The sequence below is a fragment of the Zosterops lateralis genome (assembly GCF_965231275.1).
Source record: "Zosterops lateralis genome assembly, chromosome: 17".
NCBI lineage: Eukaryota > Metazoa > Chordata > Aves > Passeriformes > Zosteropidae > Zosterops > Zosterops lateralis.
Genome location: NC_139777.1, coordinates 47,942 through 70,254, shown reverse-complemented (window position 1 = coordinate 70,254; position 22,313 = coordinate 47,942). Strand labels below are relative to the sequence as shown.

Here is a 22,313-nt window from a genome sequence, read left to right as displayed (position 1 = left end):
GGGAAGGTCAGTCACTGTTGATGATGAGAGTCACATATTTCACATTTATTGGCACTCCAGTGCAGGGCATCTGCATTTACAGCTCCAAACAAGTGAGTCCCTTGGTAACCCCCCCCGGGGAGCAGCTGGAGCCTGCTCTGGGCTGGGCTAGGGGACCAAACACTTGGGGCTGACACAGCTCCACACTGAGGGGGCTTGGGAAAATGCCTGGCTTTGTCCAGGATTTTTTTTTTTAACCTTTCTACAAGGTTTTAGTTGTCAACTTGGTAAAAATAAATGCTAAGGACTTCAAACCATGAGGGGCTGGCAAGTTATGCACACCAGAGACAGCTTTTTTGTTTTGTTTTTAAATAGCTGCGAGGCTTATATCTTGATTTTCAGACTCTCTTTTTTTGGCCGACTTTTTGTTAAAAATCTTATTTTGAAGTGCCTCAACCAAGGACATCCTGTTTGAAACTTTATCCCAGTTGTTTTTCGTCTTGCAGGTAGTTGGTAAAAAAGGATGGAGCCAGTAGGAAGCAAAGCCCCTGGAAGGCCTCATCCCAGTCCAGCTGTTGTTTTGTGTTCTTTAAAAGATTTTATATTTATTTTTAATTTTTAACTTTTTTTAATATTACTTTTAGATTTTTTAGATTTTTATTTTATTTCCATGTTTTTATTTTTTGTATTTTTAATTTTTAAAAAACTTTTTATTAACTTTATTCAATTTTTTTAAAAATTTTTATTTTTTCATGTTTTCTTTGTTCCTTTTTTAAATACTGTTTCTTACCCAGAGTATGTGGAAGTTTGACCCTAAAGGAAAGAAAAACCAGGAAAAGACTGACATCAAAGAACACTAAATTCATTTGTGCCATGCTTTAATATGAAAAAGATAAAGGATAGCATGAAAAAAGACCAAGCATTCTCTGTTTTCCAGGAGCCTCCCATTCTCTGCACACTGACCACCCTTCCGGTGGACTTCTACACAGAAACCATTAACTTATGTTTTCTTTGGGTTTTTTGTTTGTTTGTTTGTTTGTTTTTGTGTTTGTTGTTTGTTTTTTTTTTTTTCCTCCGTTCTCTTTCTTAACCTGAGTAGGTGGAAGTTTGGCTGTTGGCAAGAAAGAAGTTGAAAAATGACCTCCATGTCCATTGGATGTCTGGATATAATTGAGAGTGCAGTTAGTGAAAAACCTCTGTATTTTCTGCAACATTAAAAAACCTGAATGGAGAAAGCTGTGAACACTGTGGTGCCTTTTTTTTTTCCTTTCAACCCCTTAACAGGTCTCATTCTCCCCATGCACAGTATTACCAGCAGTAACTTGATGTTGAGGTGTACTTCATTGTTCTTTGTCTTTATTTTTAGGAGGTAACATGGGATATTGGCACTCCAGGTGAAGCAGACAGGGTGAGTGTTGACTGGTGGATGGAAGCAGTTGTTGCTCAGGCCTCAATTTCTGGTGCAACTCTAAGCATACACTGTTGAGTTTTTTTGGGGTTTTTTTTAGGTGGTCTACTTGCAAGGCGTTCCAGTCCTGGATCCCGGCAGCTTGGTGGGTACAAGTTTAAGATATACATGTTTCAGAGTTCTGTCAGACTGGAGCAATTGTGTTTTCACAGTAACTCAGCCTGCTTTTTGCTTTGTTTCTTTGTAGGAGCTGCTGCGGCCCTACACATACCAGGGAAGAGAGGCAAGCAGGTGAGTTGACATTTTGGCAGGATGACTCAGGTGAGCGGTGTGTAACAGCACGCTAAATGTGTACCTTTTCCTTTTGCAGGTACCCTCCGGGCAGCCTCAGGAGTCAAATGATGATCTGAGGTGAGCCGGGGTAGCGGTGCAGGGGAGGCCTGGGGATTACTTTTTCTGTCAGGCAATTGTCACATTTTCTGTTTTGTTGTCCTAGGTACCGTGAGGTGCGGAGCCCAAGACTGGATATGGCAGCACTGAAGTGGATGTGTTCTTTTCCATTGAAGATGGATTTTTGTCCGCTCATCTTCTGAAAGATAAGTGTTTGGGCTGGTGTTTGGGTGAAGGGGAAAAAGCTTTGCAAAAGGAGGCAATTCAAAGTCAGCTTAGAGGAGAGAGCCCTAGTGGGACGGGCCCCTCGCAACTAACGGGAGAGGGTTTCACCTCGGCCTCACCGGAGGCTTTGCCGGGCAGGGCAGTTCCGCGTCCTCGCGTGTTTTGCGCCGTCGTCCGTCTTCGAGTCTCAACATCCTCGTGGACGTTTTCACCCGAGGAGGTCGCCTTCAGGTCCAGAGCTATCGCCACGGTCACCCGGCAGTCATCGCTTCTTTCTCTCGGCCTACCCAGCTTCTCGAGCATCCTATTAACAACTTAGGCACTAGTTCTTGTAAGGAGTTCTGTTTCGTCATCACGTGCTATTGCCTTAAAGCTTTCTTTCCTTTGGCATCATCAGCCTGTGGCTCATCTTGTGCTAGGAGTCTTGGGTCCATAAGGTGAAGCTGCCTGGCAGTTTCAAGTTGTGTCTGCTGTGTTGTCTGCGTCTGCATTGTGTTGTTTGTGTCCCTTGTCTTCTGTGTGATAGGCCTTTGTTACATCCAGACACTTTATCCGCACCATTCCGGCCCCCTTTGGCCGTACTCTCCTCGTGTACTTTCCCGGATCATCCTTATTCCGGCCTCGTTACGTTTTGACTTTTTGAGGCCGGCACACGGACACTCGAGCGTTCTCATCTATTTTCATTCTCAGCTTGGGTAGCGCCGCCTTTTCAGATGCCATTCTCTTGGACTTTTATAGGGAGGGTATTAGATTCCCCTCACGTGCCTGCAGTATCTTTCAGAGTTATCTGAAGTCAGCACTTGTATTCTACCTGTCTCTGCTCACGTTGTATGTGCCAACGTTGAATGCGCCAATATTGCGTCTCTCAGTGTCGGCTTATATTGTGTGTGCCTACATTGTATCTGAGTCTATTGCATCTCACTATGTTGGTTCATATTGTATGTGCCTACATTGTATCTGAATATGTTGTATGTGACTATGCTGGCTTATGTTGTATTGTACTGTATGTGACTATGCTGTATCATACTATGCTGGCTTATGCTGTATCCTATTGTATGTGACTATGTTGTATCAGGCTATCTTATGCCGCTTATGTGTGAGCTGCCCTGCCCTGGCACATAGTGTTAGTGAGGTAGAACAGTTGTAAAACTTCACCGTTCACCTCTTTTCTGTGGAGTTTTCGGCATAAGAGATATGGGCCTGGAGTGGGGATAACTTGCTGTCAGATAAGCCCTTGTTGACCACCTCTTGTTGTCTTCCAGGTCCCTGAGGAGGATTAGCATCTCTGTGCTTGCTGATGCTACAAGTTTCCTGGAATCTACCATGTATGCTGAAGAGTGATTGTGTGTGTATGAGAGTCCTCTGTGTTTGCTTGTGTTTGCCTGTGTGTGTGTGTGCGCTGACTGGTTTGACTGGTTCTAACCTTGTGTGCGTGACTTTTGCCTTTCAGGTTTTTCAACACATTTTAAATTTAGAATAAAAAATCCCCAGCTCGGGGTTTTTTTTTTAATTTTCCCCCCCAGCTGGGTTTTTTTTCCTCGGTCCCGGCCGGTCTGCGAGGCGATGTTCATCGCCAAAGTTTGGGTGCCGACGGCCTGTGGACCGGGGTTTTCGTCAGGCAGGCCGGTTTGTGTCGAGGCTCCCGGGAACCACGTTCCCGAGGAGTGCTGCGAGTGTGTGTTGATGATTGGGGGTTGTTGGGAGGTGCTTTGAGGTGAGAGCGAGGGTGGGTTTGTGTGCAAGCTGAAGGAGGTGCGTGTGGTGGATGACTGTTCTATGTTACATGTGCTGCTTTTGTTTTGCATTTCCTGTACCAATAAAATGAGATCTAATGGATATTTCAGAAGCAGAAAAACTGTTCTATTGTCTCAATGTGTATTTGGCTTGCGGTTCCCTGTATTGTTCCGTATTTGCATTTGCTGCCGTGTTTCCATGTATCGCTCTGTACGAAGCTGTACTTTTATCAGCGTGTCTACGGGTTGTATCTGTACTTGCATTTGTATATGTTGTTTCCATGTGTTTTGCTGAAGTGTAAATAAAAATGTTCATTCAATAGTAGTTGAATCCACCTTAATTAAGATTCCCTCCCGCCCCCTCTGCCCCCCTTTGGCTCCTGTCTTTATTTGGTGTCATTGAGTCATTTTCTCTCACTCTATTTCTTGCTTTCCTTCACTCTATTTCCCTACTTCCAGGTAAGTCTATTTATTTTCCTCTCTATATCTTCATGCTATTTCCTTTTCTCTCTCACTCTGCTTCTTTCTCTCTTAACTCTTTATTTTCCTCTGTTGTTCTATTTCTAGCTGTTTGTCTTTTGCTTTCATTCTGTGTTTCTCTCTAGCTCTGTTTCTCTTTCCCTGTGTTTCGCTGGAACTCTATTTCAGTGTAACTCTGTTTCTCTTTCAGTCTCTGTCTGTTTCTCTGTTTCTCTCACGCTCACTCTGTCTCAGTTTCACTCTAATGCTGTTTCTCTTTTACTTCCACTCTAACAACTCTGTTTCTCTCCAAGTCTCTCTTTCGCTCTAACTCACTGTGTTTCTCTGTTGCTCTGACTCTTTTTTGCTTTGTTTCTCTGTCTGTTTCGCTCTCTCTGTTTTTCTCTGTTTTTCTCTGTTTCTCTCTTTCTCTTCCTTTGTAATTTAAAGTTAGAAATAAAGTTTAACTTTATTTCTAACTCTGGTGCAGTGGTAGGAATTTTCATGCGGCCAGGGAACAAATATTAAAAAAAACTTTAAATAAATAAAAATATTTGGTCCCTGGCCGCATGAAAATTCCTACCACTGCACCAGACTTACTATTTTTATTCTTTTTAATTTATATATACACCGTATAGCCCCCCTATACACAGGCTATACATACTGTATGCCCCCCTAATTAGTCCTCCAGCTGGGAGCAGCTGATTATAGATGACTGCTTAATCACCACACCCCCCACTCCCACCTGGACCACTAATGACCCAATTAGCCAGTTGAATAATTAATCACCCTATGCAAATAACCTAATTAATTACCTACACATATGCAAATCACTCAATTAATTATGCTGGTGATCTAATTCAATATTCAAACCACCCAATTAATTATGCAGGGTTACATTTACATATAGGGTTACATGTGGGGTTGATTTTAGGGTTCAGAATGCATTACGGTCAAAGGTCAGGGGGTCAGGGTCAAAGGCCGGGGGTCAGGGGGTCATAGGTTAAAGGTTGTAAGTCAGGGGTTATAGTTCAAAGGTCATATGTCAGGGGTCAAGGGTCAAAGGTCAGGGGTCATAGGTCAAAGGTCATAGGTCAAGGGTCATAGGTCAAAGGTCAAGGGTCATAGGTCATAGGTCAAAGGTCATAGGTCAGGGGTCAAAGGTCATAGGTCAAGGGTCAAAGGTCATAGGTCAAAGGTCAGGGGTCATAGGTCAAAGGTTAAGGGTCATAGGTCAAAGGTCATAGGTCAAAGGTCATAGGTCATAGGTCAGAGGTCAAAGGTCAAAGGTCATAGGTCAGAGGTCAAAGGTCAGAGGTCAAAGGTCAAAGGTCATAGGTCAAGGGTCATAGGTCAAAGGTCATAGGTCAGGGGTCATAGGTCATAGGTCAAAGGTCAAAGGTCAAAGGTCATAGGTCATAGGTCAAAGGTCAGGGGTCAAAGGTCATAGGTCAGGGGTTATAGGTCAAAGGTCATAGGTCAGGGGTCAAAGGTCAAAGGTCATAGGTCAAGGGTCAAAGGTCAAGGGTCATGGGTCAAAGTTCATAGGTCAAGGGTCGAAGGTCAAAGGTCAGGGGTCATAGGTCAAAGGTCAGGGGTCAAAGGTCATAGGTCAAGGGTCAAAGGTCAGGGGTCATAGGTCAAAGGTCATAGGTCAAAGGTCATATGTCAAGGGTCAAAGGTCAAGGTACATAGGTCAGAGGTCAAAGGTCAAGAGGCCATAGGTCAGGGGTCAAGGTTCAGGGGTCAAAGGTCAGGGGCCAGGGGTCAGGAGTCAGGGGGTCAGGGGGTCAAGGGTCAGGGGGTCAGGGGGTCAAGAGTCAGGGTAGCGGGTTAGGTGTTAGGGTTAGGGGTTAGGGGATAGCAATAAAACTAAGTAGCCATTTTATTTTATAACTCTCTGAACCTCCTTGTTTATTACCCAAGAAATCTAAAACTAAGCAAACAAAAAAACCCCCAAAACAAAGCCCCCACAAACAATCCCCCCAAAAGCACGCAGAAAGAGAAAATTATTTCATTTTATATTATTATTTTTAAATTTTTTTTATATTATTTATTAGAATGTATTTTTATTTTAATAAAGATTAAGTGTTTACCCCTTAGAAAACCAGTCTTTCAATTCTAATTAACTCTGGTTTTGATCTGTTAGGTTAATGAAGTCATATAGTTTAAAATATCAAGAAATAAATGCTACCAAAAAAAATAAAAATACAAAAAAATAAATATATACATAACAAAAAGACAACTATAACATCTAAGAATAATATCTTTAGTTACACTATTATTACATGTTCCATATATTATAGTATGTAAAATATACCTAATAAAAATGAACATGATATAATAAATAAATTTTAATAATATAAATAGGTAGATTATATAAATAGATAAATTATACTAGATAAATATATGAGATAATAGAAATATCTTAATAAGAAATAGACGAAATATGGAAATATAGCATAAAATTAAGGCTATTTTTGTTTTGGCTTGGTTGATGGCAGGGTTCTCGTAGTTGTTGTGGTTGGGGGTCTTTTGGGGCCTTTATTTTCGGGGATGTTTGGAAGGGGAATTTTGGCCACGTTCTTTTCTGCCTCCTCTCCCTGCGGCAGCGCTGCCACCGTGTGGACACAGAGCGGTACTGCAGCCCCCCCTCCCTGGCACCGGGCTCTGAACTGTGAGGCAATGCTGCCATCCTGTGGATAAATTTTGGTACTGCAGCTCTCCCCCGTGCCCGTAGCAGCCCCGGGCTGTGAACTGTAAGGCAATGCTGCCATCTCGTGGATAAAAAGCGGTACTGCAGTTCTCCGCCGTAGCTCACAGCCTGGGCTGTGAGCTCACGGGCACTTTTGCCGCCCGAGGACCAAAAGATCACGGCCAAAAAGGCGAGAAAAAATGCGAGGACCCCCGGACACGTGGCAGCCGGCTCCCTGCGCGCGACCTGGACCACGGAGCCGCCCGACAGTGATTTTTCCGCGGCGTACGCAGGTGCGTGGGCACGGGATGGTGGCTGAGCGGCGCCAGGGCAGTGTTCGGGCAGGCGATGTGGTCAGGCGCCTTTGCGAGCAGCCGAGGGGGACATTTTGGGGGGATGCCACAACCAAGATGGCGGCGCAACTCGCGGCGCTTGACCTTCTAAAGATGGCGGCCAAAAGGGCGGGAAACAGAGAGGACCTGTGGTGTGTCTATCTTAGTGCCTGCATAAAAATGCCGACCACGGCGCCGCCCGGGGACAATTTTCTGCGGCGTTTCCAGGTGTAGGGACACGCGCTGTGGGTTCAGCCGCGCCGCGGGCGGGTTCAGGGTAGACATTTTAGTCAGGCGCCTGTTGTAGACACTGATGGGGTCCTTAAGTGTGCCACAACCAAGATGGCGGCCCGGTTCGCTGCGGCTGACCTTCTAAAGATGGCGGCGGGGAGGGGTGAAAGTGACGTAAGTCGCGGCGTCACCGAACAGAGCCAGGGAGGGACGAAAATGACCGAGTGTTGCCGAACAGCCGAGAAGAGCCGACGGCTGACGGAAATTGACGACTTTCCCCGAACAGCCGAGAAGAGCCGACGGCTGACGGAAATCGCCGAACAGCCGAACCCAGCCGAGTTTCCCCGAACAGCTGAACCCAGCCGGCTTTCCCCGAACGTCGCCCCCCTCAGCCGAACCGAACGAGCCGGGGCCAGTTCCGGGGCGCTCCCGGCCGGTGTCCGCCGTCACTGCCGCTTCCTCGGCGGGCCATTCAAGGCGGTGTCGGGGCCGCTGCCGATCCCCCGGCCGGCGGGCGGGCGGGACACGCTGGCGCTGTGCCCGGAGCTGCAGCACTCGCTGTCGCCGCTGGAGCCGTGCCGGGCGCTCCCGGGGAAGGCAGCGAGGAGAAACCGGTAAATTAGAATTAATGTAGAGGGGACAGAGCAGGCACAGGTGCAGCTGGGATGGATAACGAGGGGCCGGTTCCAGCCGGGGGCGGTTTAAAAGGGGAGCATCAGCTCAATTCGATATCGAGCTGTGAAGAATGAGGAATTTATCCTGAGTTCTGGCCGTGGTTCATGAAGAGACTGCAGGAGCATTTGGATTTGGAGCATTTCCTCGGGGGACGACAAGGGACAAACTTCTATGCTAAACAGATAAGCCACTTTGGGTTTATTGGGGGAATGTTTTTTTTCTTTTCAGCTTCGTCTCACCAATCCCTCCCCGGTGCTCGCAGAAGAAAAAGAAGTTATGGAGACAAAAGGAGTTCAAATTGATTGAAGAAACTCTTCTTCTGTTGCTGTCTGTGTTTAAACTGGAGGAATTTTCTTTTCACCTGGAGTTTTAATGAATAGTGGTACTTCCACATACCTTTTTATTCAATATTATGTTCTTAGGTGGTGTGTAGTGTTTTGTTTGACTTTTTTGGTATTATTTATTATATATAATTTGGTTTTTGAGTGAAGATAACTTTATGGGTGGGTTTGTTTGTATTTGAGGTAGAATTAATTTAAGTAGCTCTTTTTGAGAGACTTCTGAAATGTGTTATTGGGGTTTTGTGTGTTGTGTGGAGGGATTCAGGTTGGGTAGAGCTGGGTTTTTTCTGTGTGGTGGTTTTTAATGATTTATTGTGTAGCTTTATTCTGTTTGTAGGTGGTGTGATGAGACATGTGGTGTATTTATTTCGTGTTTGGTTTCATAGTTCACATGGTCAGAGTATTTTTGAACTGAGTTTTGTTGTTGAATTGTTTTTGGGGGATATTGTGTTTTTCCAGGGTTTGTTTTCTAAGGTTTACAGTGGTGTAATTGGCTGTGGTGTGAGGTATAGGGGAGGTTTTTATTTATTTACTGGTGGCTTTTATCATGGTGAGCATCTAGTGTTTGTTTTAGTGGGTTTGAGACGGTGTGATGTAGTTCATTTTTTAGGGTTTCTTAATATTTATAATGACATTATTGTTTGGGGTGTTGTAGGGGTTTGTTTTTTTAGCCTGCTTGATTACAGTATATGTTTTATAGTTTTGGATAATTTAGGGGATATTGTTTGTAGTCTAATGGATCTTTTGGTTTTGTGTGTATTTATAGGTGGTCTGTTTGTTTTGATGGTTTTGAGGAATTATGGGTTTATTGAGTCAGGAATAACTGGTTTTGGTGCTGTTAATTTGAGTATATTTGTGCTGTTTTTATTTTTGTGGATTGATTTGTTTGTTTGTTGTGCTTCTCTGGGTTTTCCAGTCTGCAGCGGGTTTAAACAGTCAGAAGAAAAAGGGAAAAAGAAGTCTTTGCTTTAGCTGGCTAAAACTAACAAAGAGCAAAGGAGATCTGTGTGCTGCAGTCTGTCTGTGCTTGGGCTGAACACACTGGACAGGGAATGCACAGGAGTAAACACTGTTTTCTTAAAACAGGCTGCGTGCTTTTTCTTGCCTTGCTTTGCTCTCAAAATCAGTCTGAAAGGTACTGAAGGCGTTTCTGAAGGAGTTACTTTAAGTATGTGAGGTTTTTTGGCGCTTAAAATATGTATTTTGGAGGAAGTTTGTTTGAAGTTTTTGCTTACTTATAATGACATTATTTTATTTTTAATTAGGTGTTTTTATGGTTTTTTTTGTAGTTAAAAGTTGAGACTTTTTTGTTATTTTATTAATAGAAAATAGGATTTGTTTTTGTATATAGTGATGGATCGGTGTATATGGTGTTGACTAAGGATTAAAAATTCTGTGGTTTTGATGCATTAGGTTGGTGAATTTATATAGTTTAAAAGATGTGGGGTTTATGCTTGTTTGGTTAGAGGCAGGTCTTTAAGTTGGGGGGGTTTTGGGTGTATATTTTGGAAGTTTTTTGAGGGGAATGGAGAAGGGGTTATTTTTATTATATTTGGAAAATGGACTAGGAGTAATAAGAGTTGGCTCTTTTTTGCTGCACATTTGTTTGTGTTTTCTACAATTGATATTTGTGTGGCCAGGGCAGTGGTGTTTCTGGTGCAACTCTGAGCATCCCTTATTGTTTGTGTGTTTCAGGTGGTCACTTCTCTCACACTGAGATCCTCTCACCCAACAGCCCTGCCGGCACCAGGAAATCGCCGCCGCCGTCCTCTCGTGCCCGGAGCCCCGGCAGGACGCCGCCTCAGCGCCGGCTGCGGGCGGAGCAGGAGCGGATCCTGCCGCCCGCAGCGCTCCCGGTCCCGATCGCGACCACAACGCCGCCCCGCCCTCAGCCCGGGCCCCGAACCCCCCGGCCCCGATCCGCCGGCCCTGGCGGGAGCGGGGCCGTGAGGGGACAGCGGGGGGGGTGGGGTGCTCGCGGAGCCGAGCTGGGATTGGCGGGGCCGGCGCTGCCTCCGCTTGTGATTGGTTGGGCTCACCTGGCCGGCGCTTCCTCAACAGGGATTGGCGGGACCGGCGCTGCCTCCGCTTGTGATTCGCTGAGCTGGCCGGCCCTGGGGCATAAATAGCGCCCTGAGGGGCCGGGGGCGTCAGTCCGGCGGCGGGACAGGGAGCTACGTTTGGAGCTGCGCGGTCGGTTGGCCGGGAGGAGCGCCGCTGCACCGGGACGGGATGTCCGCAGCGGCCGGCCCGGGGAGCGAGGGTGAGCACGGACGCGACTCCCGCGTCCGCCTGCGCCAGTGTCTGGGGGCCGGCGCTGTCCTGGGGCAGTGGCGCCAGCCGTACCCAGGGCGGCCGGAGGCCTGGTGCGGGGCCTGGTGCGGTGCAGGAGGACCGGCTGTGGCTACCAGGGGCAGGGGAGAAGCGCTTCTGTAGTTTCTGGATTTAAAGCAGCGTTTAAAGGATCAGAAATAAAACCGCGTTTTTTGCATTTTTTGTTATTTTATTTTGCTTTTATTAGAAGTAACTATGTTTTTCATATTTATTGCATCTTTTCATTATTTTCCTTGTTTCAATGCACTATTTTTGGTTCAAATTTTTTTTTCCCTGTTTTTTTACCCATGGCAGTAAAATTCTCTAAAGCATTAAACTGGCTGCAGAATGGCATTTTCTCAGACAAAGTAATGCTGCTTCTCCCAGCCAGCACTGCACTGTTCTTGGTGCAATTTTTCACTGTTTCCTGTAGCCCCAGAATCCGTGGCTGTCCCTCAGGGTTCTGAAGGAGTGCTGTATTTGGATTTTTGGCTTCAGGATCTGAACTGTGGCATCTGGGCTCTATTCTAGGAACCCCGGAAAAGCAAGTTCTTATTCGTGAGGACCCATTAACTCTTGACAGTCGAGCTGTCTTGCAAGAGGTGCTGCAAAGGGTGAGATATCTTTTTTTTGTAATCATCTCTGTGAAACCTTAATATGCTTAAACAGTTTCTGCGGAACAGATGATTTCACCCAGAGCATTGCAGAGCATTGTAACACATACTGGACTGCTTCATGTAATCGGTATCTTTATTTTTCCCAATGCGTTTTGAAATGATACCAGGATCTCTCCTCTCCCCTCGGACCCGGCTCGGCTGAGCTGTGAGGGGCGGGGCCGGCCCAGGGAGAAGGGCGGGGCCGCGGGCGATGGTCCCGCCTCCATCTCGGGCAGGGCGGGCGCTGGGCGGGCTCGGGGCGGGGCCGGGCCGGGCAGGGCCGGGGTTCTCGGTGTTTGGGTTTTGTCTGGGCTTGTCAGCCAAGGCATAAACAAGCCAACTCGGCTCCTGAACTCTCCAATGAACGTTTGAAACACTTCCACAGAAGGACAAGTTAATAATGATTCCAAAGGAATATATGTAAATGAAGGGTAACGATTTCTGGGGAATTTCCTTGGGAATTATGTACTTCACACGTACAGAATTTAGGAGGAGGAATTCCCGTTCCAGCCTCGGGCACCTGCAGGAGAAGAGGGGTCCTTATCCACAGCAAGGGAAGCCCGGTGCCCCATCGTGTCAGGTGCAGACAATGAACCGTCCCGGGAATGAACAGCAAGTCCCCTCTGCCCTCAGCCTCGGAGTGGCAGCAGCTGCAGGTGAGAGATGCCACAGGATGGGGAGGGGAGAGAGCAGCCCCGGGTGTGAGCTGTGAACAGTGAGGGGGGACAGAGCAGCCTCAGGTGGACCTGTGATGGATAACGATGGGGCGGTTCCAGCCGGGGGCTGTTTAAAAGGGGAGCCTCAGCTCAGTTGAGTATCGAGCTGTGAGGAGTGAGGAATTTATCCTGAGGTTCTGGGTGTGATTCATGGAGAGACTACAAGAGCATTTGGATTTGGAGCATTTCCTTGGGAAGCACCGAGGGACAAACCTTTGTGCCAAACAGGTAAATAACCCAGTGCGGGTTTATTGGGGGGACTTTTTTCCTTTTCAACTTCGTCTCACCAATCCCTCCCCGGTGCTCCCAGAAGAAAAAGGAGTTATGGAGACAAAAGGAGTTCAAATTGATGGAAGAAACTCCTTTTTTCTGTTGTTATCCGTGTTTAAAGTGGCGAGATTTTCTTTTCAGCTGACATTTTAATTAATAGTGGCCCTTCTATGTGGCTTCTTTTCAATATGAGGTTCTTAGGTGGTGTGTAGTGTTTTGTCTGACTTTTTTGGTATTATTTATTGTGAGTAATTTGGTTTTTGAGTGAAGGTAACTTTATGGGTGGGTTTGTTTGTATTTGAGGTAGAACTAGTTTAAGTAGCTCTTTTTGAGAGACTTCTGAAATGTTATTGGGGTTTTGTGTGTTGTATGGAGGGATTCAGGTTGGGTAGAGCTGGTTTTTTCTGTTTGGTGGTTTTTAGTGATTTATTGTGTAGCTTTATTCTGTTTGTAGGTGGTGTGATGAGCGATGTGTGGTGTATTTATTTCATGTTTGGTTTCATAGTTCACGTTGGTCAGAGTATTTTTGAACTGTGTTTTGTTGGTGAATTGTTTTTGGGGAGATATTGTGTTTTTCCAGGGTTTATTGTCTAAGGTTTACAGTGGTGTAATTGGCTGTGGTGTGAGGTATAGGGGAGGTTTTTATTTATTTACTGGTGGCTTTTATCGTGGTGAGCATCTAGTGTTTCTTTTAGTGGGTTTGAGACGGTGTGATGTAGTTAATTTTTTAGGGTTTCTTAATATTTACAACTAAATGATTTTTTATTGTGTTATAGGGGTTTGTTTATTTAGCATGCTTGACTACAGTATACATTTTATAGTTTTGGATAATTTAGGAGATATTGTTTGTAGTCTAATGGATCTTTTGGTTTTGTGTGTATTTATAGGTGGTTTGTTTGTTTTGATGGTTTTGAGGAATTAAGAGTTCATTGAGTTAGGAATAATTGTTTTTGGTGCTGTTAATTTAAGTATATTTGTGCTACTTTTATTTCTATGGATTGAATTGTTTGTTGTTGTGGTTTCGGGTAAACCTGAGAGGAAACTTTTGAATGGGTTTTTTTTTTAGAGAGTAAACCAAAGTGGTCTTTCTTTTAAATTGGTTTGGGAAAGAACTTCTTTGGAGAAAAATCGGAAAAACTATTTATTTAACAAAGTGCTCACAAGCATAAAGAGTGAATGACATAAAATAATAAAACTTTCTGTTATTCTGTGGCGAGATGGTAAATTCAGAATGTCCTTGCTGTGGGTTGTAGCTCCTTTGGTCTCTTGTCAGCTCTTCCAGCATTGATAAAATGCTGAGGTCCAGGCCCCCTGGGCTGCAGGTGCAGCTCTCGGTGCTTCTCTGGGTTTTTCAGTCTGCAGCAGGTTTAATGAGCCTGGAGAAAAAGGGAAAAAAAATCAGTGCAGGGAACTTCTCTGCCCTAAAACTAACAACTAACAAAGAGCCATCAGATCTGTGTGCTGCAGTCTGTCTGTGCCTCAGCTGAATACACTGGAGAGAGGGAATGCAGAGGAGTGACCACTGTTCTCTTAAAACAAGCTGTGTGCTTTTTCTTTCCTTGCTTTGCTCTCCAAATCAATCTGAAAGGTACAGAAGGCATTTTTGAAGGAGTTATTTTAACTATTTGATGGTTTTTGGCACTTCAAGTACTTGTTTTGGAGTGTTTGGGGTTTTGAGTTAGTTATAACGGGATAATTTTACTTCTAATTAGGTGTTTTTAGGTTTTATTGCAGTTAAAAGTTGTGACTTTCTTGTTTTGTTAGTAGAAATAGAAAATAGGTTTTGATTTTGTATATAGTGATGGGATTGGTGTATTAGTGTGGACTAAGGATTTAAAATTCTGTGGTTTTGATGTGTTAGCTTAATGAATTTATAGTTTAAAAGACGTGGGGTTTATGGTTCTTACTTGGTTAGAGGCAGGTCTTTAAATTGGGGGGGTTCTGGGTGTGTATTTTGGAGGTTTTTTGAGGGGAATGGACATGGGGTTATCTTTATTATATTTGGAAAATGGACTACGAGTAATAAGAGTTGGCTTTTTTTTTTGCTGGACTTTTGTTTGCAATTCCTAAAATTGATATTTGTGTGGTCAGGGTCGTGGTGTTTCTGGTGCAACTCTAAGCCTCCATTATTGTTTGTGTGTTTCAGGTGGTCCAGTTGTCTCACACTGAGATGTCCTCACTGACCAGCCAACAGCCCTGCTGAGATCATCCGTGGATGTTTGGTTTTCTTTATGGTACCTGACTAGGAGACAACAGCCCGGTGACAGCAGGAATTTCCCAGAGGCAGAGACAGCCTTCCTTGGCACCTGATGTGGATTCTCATCCCTGAACATCCCAGAGATAAGTGAAGGGCTAAAAGCCACAGAGGAAGTGAAAGTGGGGTATGGGTTGGGAGTCACCAGGAGGGATTTTTGGGTCAGGTTTGGAGATGGGGATGTCCAAGATGTGACCCCTTTAGGGCACATAGAGGGAAGGTGTCACAGTGCTGAGGTGTGCAGGGCAGAGCAGCCTCAGGGCACGTCGTGTCACTTGTCTGTTGTTCACTCCGTGCCTTTTGTGTGTTTTGTTTTGTGTGTCTTTTGCCTTAACCCTTCAAGGGGTCTTTTGGAGACCCCAGGCATCGTTCTTAACATCTTCCTATTCCTGGTGCTGATACCAGGCCGGGCATCAAACCCTTGACTCGGGAGCTCAGAGGCTCCTCAGAATCCGTCTCTCTTCACAAGTGTCCAGGCTGATGCCTTTCCAGGTCTTGTTCTGAGCTGTATCCACAGCTGTGCACTGCTGTGATCCATTCAGGTGGATTAGGTCTTGTCAGAATGCAGAGACAGGTACAGGATTCTGACCATAGGATTCTCAGGCATCCATCCCTGTGTTTCTTGGAACAAGTCATCCCGTTGGCATCTTCTTCCTGCAGGGTTCTCTGAGCCTGGTCAGCTCCCCATGGGTCTTACCTTGGTCATCTCATTGCGAGTTCTCTCGGTCCTCAGGGTCATTCTTCTTGCTGAGATATTTCTGTCCCTGTTGTGTCCCCCCTTTTGTCCTGTCCTGTGTCACGGGTGTTGCTGTGTTTGGCCTGGAGCTGCTCTGCCTTGTTGCTCAGTCTGGGTGTAGGGGGAATGGGACAAGTCCTGAGGACTTGAAATTTGTCATGTGGGGTGTAGTTGGACTGTAGAGGGTATCCCTGGATTGGCACAAAGTGTCTGGAGCTGTCGAGTTCTCCTGCAGCACTTTGACTCTTGTCCTGACTTTGTTTCAGGTGCAGATGGATTAAATCCATGGCAGAGTGCCCCATCCCGGGTGAGGGGGCTCCCCTGAGAAGGTCAGTCACTGTTTGTGTTTGCAGGGGAGTGTAAATGGTGGCCGTGTTACAGCACTGCTCTTTGTCTTTGTTTTTAGAAAGGAAGGCTGGATCTCTGCAGTCAAGGTGAAGTGGACGAGGTGAGTAGTGATGGGTGGATAGAAGCAGTTGCTTCTGCTGGAGTTTCACTTGCTGGTGCAACTCTAAGCATTCACTGGTCTGTTTTATTTTATTTTAGGTGGTCCCTTTGGCAGATGTGCTGGCCCAGGATGCCAGAGGAGGGTAGATGGGTGCAACATTAAGGTTCACTTGTGCTGTGCTTCAGTCAGAGCAGGGAGGTTGCTGTTTCATAGTAACTCAGCATAATTTTTCCTTTTTTGTTTCTTTGCAGGTGCTGCTGCTGCCCCAGGTGTGCCAAGGAATAGAGGGAGGGGGTGAGTTGGCACTTGGGCAGGTGGCCCAGAGGTGAGTGCTGTGCTCAGTGTGTCCCTTTTCCTTTTGCTGGGTTCACTCTGGGCAGTCACTGGAGTGGGGGGAGATCTGAGGGGGAGCCGGGACAGGGGTGCAGAGGAGCTCTGGGGGTGACTCTTCTGGAGGGGAATAGTCACATTTTCTGTTCTGTGGTCCCAGGTAGTGTGAGGAGGTGCACAGCTGGAGTTTGGATTGGGCAGCACTGAGAGAACGTCTCCAAATCCATGGAGCCAACACGTTCATTTCTGTCGAGGAGGGATTTTGTCTGCTCGTATTCCAAAAGCTGAATGTTGGGGCTGGTGGTTGGGAGAAGGGGAAAAACCTTTTCAGTCCCAGGAGGCAATTTAAAGTTACCTTAGAGGAGAGGGCCCCAGTGGGATGGACCCCTCAGGAGTAAAAAGAGAGAGGGTGACACAAAGTGTCTGGAGCTGTTGAGTTCTCCACTTTGACTCTTGTCCTGACTTTGTTTCAGATGCAGATGGATTAAATCCATGGCAGAGTGCCCCATCCTGTGTGAGGGGGCTCCCCTGAGAAGGTCAGTCACTGTTTGTGTTTGCAGGGGAGTGTAAATGGTGGCCATGTTACAGCACTGTTCTTTGTCTTTGTTTTTAGGAGGCAAAGCTGGATCTCTGCAGTCAAGGTGAAGTGGACGAGGTGAGCAGTGATGGGTGGACAGAAGCAGTTGCTTCTGCTGGAGTTTCACTTGCTGGTGCAACCCTAAGCCTCCTTTATTGTGTGTTTTAGGCAATCCACTTGCACTGCACTGAACTCCCCTCTCACCAACTGGACTGCTGTCCCAGTCTGCCTCATTCATGAGCCCTTGGGGAACATTACAGGACTGTGTGGTGAAGCCTTGACCTTCTCCATTTGAAGGGGCCGTCCAGGTGGGCTTTGGTGACAGCCGAGGAGTTGAGGTGTGTCAGGGAGGAGGAACGAGGCTCTGCTCAAGTTTCAGCAGTGCCACATCACCTTGTCTGCTCTTAACCCAGGCACACCCCAATGTTGGTGTCTGAGCACAGCTGGAGCACAGGGCCCGAGGACCTGAGTGTGCTCAGGAGGTGGTGAGTAGCAGAATTGCTGGTTTTTGGCCAATGTGCTGCTGAGATCACACGGTCATGTTTGCTTTTCTTTATTGTAGCTGACGGAGAGACACCAGCCCAGTGACAGCAGGAATTTCCCCGAGGGGGAGGCACCTTCTTTGGCTTTTGACATGGATTGGCATCCCCAGATGTCCCAGAGATAAGTGGAGGGCTGGGAGCCACAGAGGGGATGAAAGTGGGGTGTGGAGTCAGGGGTCACCAGGGAGGGTTTTTGAGTCAGATTTGGAGATGGGGATGCTCAAGATGTGACCCCTTAGGATGTGTAAAGGGAAAGTCTCATTTTTGATCCCAGTGCTGAGGTGTGCAGGGCAGAGCAGTCCCAGGGCATGTCCTGTCACTTGTCTGTTGTTCACTCCGTGTCTGTTGTGTGTTTTGTTTTGTGTGTCTTTTGCCTTAATCCTTCAAGGGGTCTTTTGGAGACCCCAGGCATCGTTCTTAACATCTTCCTATTCCTGGTGCTGATACCAGGCCGGGCATCAAACCCTTGACTCGGGAGCTCAGAGGCTCCTCAGAATCCATCTCTCTTCACAAGTGTCCAGGCTGATGCCTTTCCAGGTCTTGTTCTGAGCTGTATCCACAGCTGTGCACTGCTGTGATCCATTCAGGTGGATTAGGTCTTGTCAGAATGCAGAGACAGGTACAGGATTCTGACCGTAGGATTCTCAGGCATCCGTCTCTGCATTTCTTGGGATCAGTGATCCCGTTGGCATCTTCTTCCTGCAGGGTTCTCTGAGCCTGGTCAGCTCCCCATGGGTCTTACCTCGGTCATCTCATTGCGAGTTCTCTCGGTCCTCAGGGTCATTCTTCTTGCCCAGATATTTCTGTCCCTGTTGTGTCCCCCCTTTTGTCCTGTCCTGTGTCATGGGTGTTGGTGTGTTTGGCCTGAGCTGCTCTGCCTTGTTGCTCAGTCTGGGTGTGGGGGGAATGGGACAAGTCTTGGGTGTTGAAATTTGTCATGTGGGGTGTAGTTGGGCTGTAGAGGGTATTCCTGGATTGACACAAAGTGTCTGGAGCTGTCAAGTTCTCCTGCAGCACTTTGACTTTTGTCCTGACTTTCTTTCAGATGCAGATGGATAAAATCCACCCTCTTTTTTTCCCCCGAGTATGTGGGAGGTTGGCTCTCAGCAAGGAAGAAGTTGAGAAATGACCTCCCTGTCTGCTGGACGTCTGGATATAATTGAGAGTGCAGTTACTAAAAATCCTCTGTATTTTCTACTAAATTAATAAACCTGAACCGAGAAAGCTGTGGACACCGTGGTGTCTGTTTTTTCCTTTCAGGTCTCATTCTACCCATGCACAGTAATACCAGCAATAACTTGATGTCAACGTGTATTTCAGAGGCAGAGATAAAATAATATGGACATTTTATTTTGTAGCTCTTTGAACCTCCTTGTTTATTAGCCAAGAAATCCAAAACAAACCCCCTCTCTCCAAAAGCACACAGAAAGAGAAAATATGCCCATATTATTTTAATTAAGATTAAATATTTATCTCTTAGAAAACCAGGCTCATTCAATTCTAATTAACTGTGGTTCTGATGCGTTAGGTCAATTAATTCCTATAGTTTAAAATATCGGTAAAAATGGAAAGAAGTGAATACAAATTGAAAAAAATTACAAAGGCAAAGAAAATAAAAATATAAGTAACAGAATGAGAACTATAAAATATGAAAGATAATAGGAATAGATACACTATTGATACACTATATTATTACTTGTTCCATTTATTATAATATGTAAAATATACTTAATATAATGTACATGATATAATAGATAAATTTGTAATGGTTATTAGATATATCAAAGTAAGAAATAGAAGTTATTTTGAAATGCAGCCTAAACTGAAGGCTTTTTTGGATTCCGTTTGGTTGATGGCAGGCGATCTGTAAGGCAATGCTGCCATCCTGTGGATAAAGATCGGTACTGCAGCTCCCCCCGAGCCGATCTGTAAGGCAATGCTGCCATCCTGTGGATAAAGATCGGTACTGCAACTCTCCCACGCGCCCGTCCCGAGAGCTGTGCGGCAGTGCTGCCATCGTGTGGACATACAGCGGTACTGCAGTTCTCCCCCGTGCCGGTACCCGAGGTGAGCAGCAGCCCCGGTCTCTGAGCTCACGGGCAGTGCTGCCGCCCGAGCACCGACAGATCACGGCCAAGAAGACGGGAAAAAAAAAGAGGGGACCCAGGGCACGTGGCAGCCGGCTGCCTGCGCGCGACTTGGACCAGGGAGCGGCCCGGGAGCAGTTTTTCCGCGGCATACGCAGGTTCGTGGACACGGGATGGGGGCTGAGTGGCGCCACGGCAGTGTTTGGGCAGGCGATGTTGTCAGGCGCTTGTGCGAGCAGCCGAGGGGGACATTTGGGGGGAGTGCCACAACCAAGATGGCGGCACGAGTCGGGGCGCTTGACCTTCTAAAGATGGCGGCGAAAAGGGCGGGAAAAAATGAGGACCCCCATGTGTGTTTATCAGACTGCCTGAGCAAAAATCCCGACCACGGCGCCGCCCGAGAACAATTTTCTGTGGCGTTTCCAGGTGTAGGGACACGGGCTGTGGGTTCCGCCACGCCGCAGGCGAGTTCGGGTTACTCATTTTAGTCAGGCTTCTGTGTTAGACACCTATGGGGGGCCTTAAGAGGCGCCACAACCAAGATGGCGGCTCGGCTCGCTGCTGTTGACCTTCTAAAGATGGCGTCAGGGAGGGGCGAAAGTGACGTAATGCTCTCTGCCACCAAAAAAGGCGAGGTGTGACGAAAATGACCGAGAGTTGCCGAACAGCCGAAAAGAGCCGACTGCTGACGGAAATCGCCGAGTTTCTCCGAACAGCCGAGAATTGCCGACTACTGACGGAAATCGCCAGGTTTCCCCGAACAGCCGAGCCCAGCCGAGTTTCTCCGAACGAGCCGCGCCCGCCCAGCCGAGTTTCCCCGAACGTCGCCCCCCCTCAGGCGAACCGAAGGAGCCGGGGGCAGTTCCGGGGCGCTCCCGGCCGGTGTCCGCCCTCACTGCCGCTTCCTCGGCGGGCCATTCAAGGCGGTGTCGGGGCCGCTGCCGATCCCCCGGCGGGCGGGCGGGCGGGACACGCTGGCGCTGTGCCCGGAGCTGGAGCCGAGCCGTGGCTCCCGGGGAAGGCGGCAGGAGAAGCCGGTAAAACGCCCGGAGTGCTCGTGTGGCCCCGAGAGCCCCCGGAACATTGATTTGGGGGGGTCTGTGCCAGCCGCTTATGCCCTAATGGAGAGGGATTTCTCACAAGGACACGCAGTGATGGACAAGGGGAACGGCTTCATCAGGATGAAGGGAGGCCGGTTTGGATTAAATATCAGGAAGGAATTGTTCCCTGGGAGGGCGGCGGGGCCCTGGCACAGGTTCCCCAGAGAAGCTGTGACTGCCCCTGGATCTGGTGGAAGGTGTCCGTGCTCTGGGTGGGGCTGGAATGGGATGAGCTTTCCCTTCCACAATTCAGTGATTCTGGTGGTCTGGCTGAGCTCAGTCAGCCTGAGGAGCTGTTGCAAATTCAGGCTGGAAGTTGAGTGCTTGTAATTTACACAGTGTAAAGCAAGAATGAACGGTTAAAAAAATTCTGATGCATGATTTTTTTAATATAAAAAGCATGGAGGGAGAGGTGCTTCCTTTTATTTTCTTCTGATTCAATTGCATTTCTCACTTACAGCACAGTAGAAACCCTGTTCTGCTCTGGCTGCTGAAGGACACTGCAGCATCTCCAGGTGCACCTGAAGGGATCTCGACACCAAGAGAGATTTGTTCTGTTTCTGCATTGACTCTGTTGAAAGGTGAACGCAGAATGTCCATGGGTCACCCTGCCAGCTCCACTTGGCTCAGCAGGCATCGCAGGGAGGGCGCTCCTGTCATCTCTCTGGTGAGTCTGGAGGTGGGTTTTTCTGCTGCTCTGGGGCTGTGCTCGGAGCCCTCAAATTCCAGTCAGAGGTGCTGGGCACTGCTGGGCCTTGGGGACACCACTGAGAGGTGGCTGCTTTGGTTCTTAATACCTGGAAATCCATGGATTGCTGGGTGATTTCCATAAGTTCTCCTATTTTGTAGGAGCTGCAGGGTGAGGTCAGTATTCTGAGGGAGGCCCTGGCAAAGATGCCGAGGAGAAGGAACACGGAGCATCCGAGGGCTTCTCCCACCTGAGTTTCTCCTGGAGCGTGCTGCGTGTCATGCTGGATGTTTGACCCGGCTTTGGGGTGTTCTCCTGCAGTCCCAGCTCTAACTGCTGCCCCTGAGCCGAGGCCTTGCTGTGTCCCAGCACTAAACCCGGCAGGTGGGTCCTGCTTTTCCAGCCCTTTAATCCCACGGGCAGTCCCAGATTCCCAGAGCTCCCCTGGGCACAGCCTGGACTCGCTCCCTGGGAGCTGCACTTCAGTCTGCCTGAACCAAGGACCTCCTGTTTGAAACTTTATTCCTGCTGTTTTTCGTCTTGCAGGTATTTGGCAAAAAGGGAGAGAGCCTGTAGGAAGTGGAGCCACTGGAAGGCCTTATCCCAGTGCAGGGTTCCCACTTTTCTCTCTGACTCCTGGAGAAATGCCTGAGCATAACCAGAGACTGTCAGTTTGATTTCCTGCCCTTTCCAGTAAATCGTTGCTTTCAGCTGGTTTGTGTCCCTGGTGTCATCCTCCTCCTCCTCCTCCTCCATGGATTTGTCAATAGAATTCCTGACTTTTGCTGAGTGGAATTTTGTTATTCCAGGAATTGTGGCTCTTTGGTTCCACTGAAACTTCCCATCTCTGCTGGGAGTTTCATCTGTCAAATCCAAGTAAGATTGGAGTTTCTTTGGATTGTTACTCCCACAAACTATAGATCCTTCTGGAATAGGAGTAAATTGGCATGTTTAACTCCCTCTTCCCTTGACAATCAGAGCAGAGGAAGCAGATTTGAAATCATCATTCCATGGACTTCCACCGACTTCCTGGCTCTTCCAAAAGTTTTCCATGTTAGAAATTCCTGAGCTTGTTTTCCAGGCAAGCTGGGAGTTGGATATTATTCCTTCCTTTTATTTGATGTTTTT

The 22,313-nt window shown here is 47.2% G+C and overlaps 2 long non-coding RNA genes across 2 annotated transcripts in view; both read left to right on the top strand.

Moving 5' to 3' along the window:
- LOC310916390 overlaps positions 1 to 22,027 on the top strand; it is a 61,690-nt gene extending 39,663 nt beyond the window's left edge. The window contains exon 3 of the long non-coding RNA XR_014591288.1: positions 21,995 to 22,027. This is a non-coding gene — a long non-coding RNA (uncharacterized lncRNA). The remainder of the gene's footprint in view (positions 1 to 21,994) is intronic.
- LOC310916389 lies at positions 1,348 to 2,285 on the top strand. The gene is made up of 4 exons (XR_014591287.1): positions 1,348 to 1,532; positions 1,635 to 1,678; positions 1,758 to 1,798; positions 1,884 to 2,285. It is a non-coding gene; the product is annotated as an uncharacterized lncRNA (long non-coding RNA).
- Positions 22,028 to 22,313: the final 286 nt, after the last annotated feature.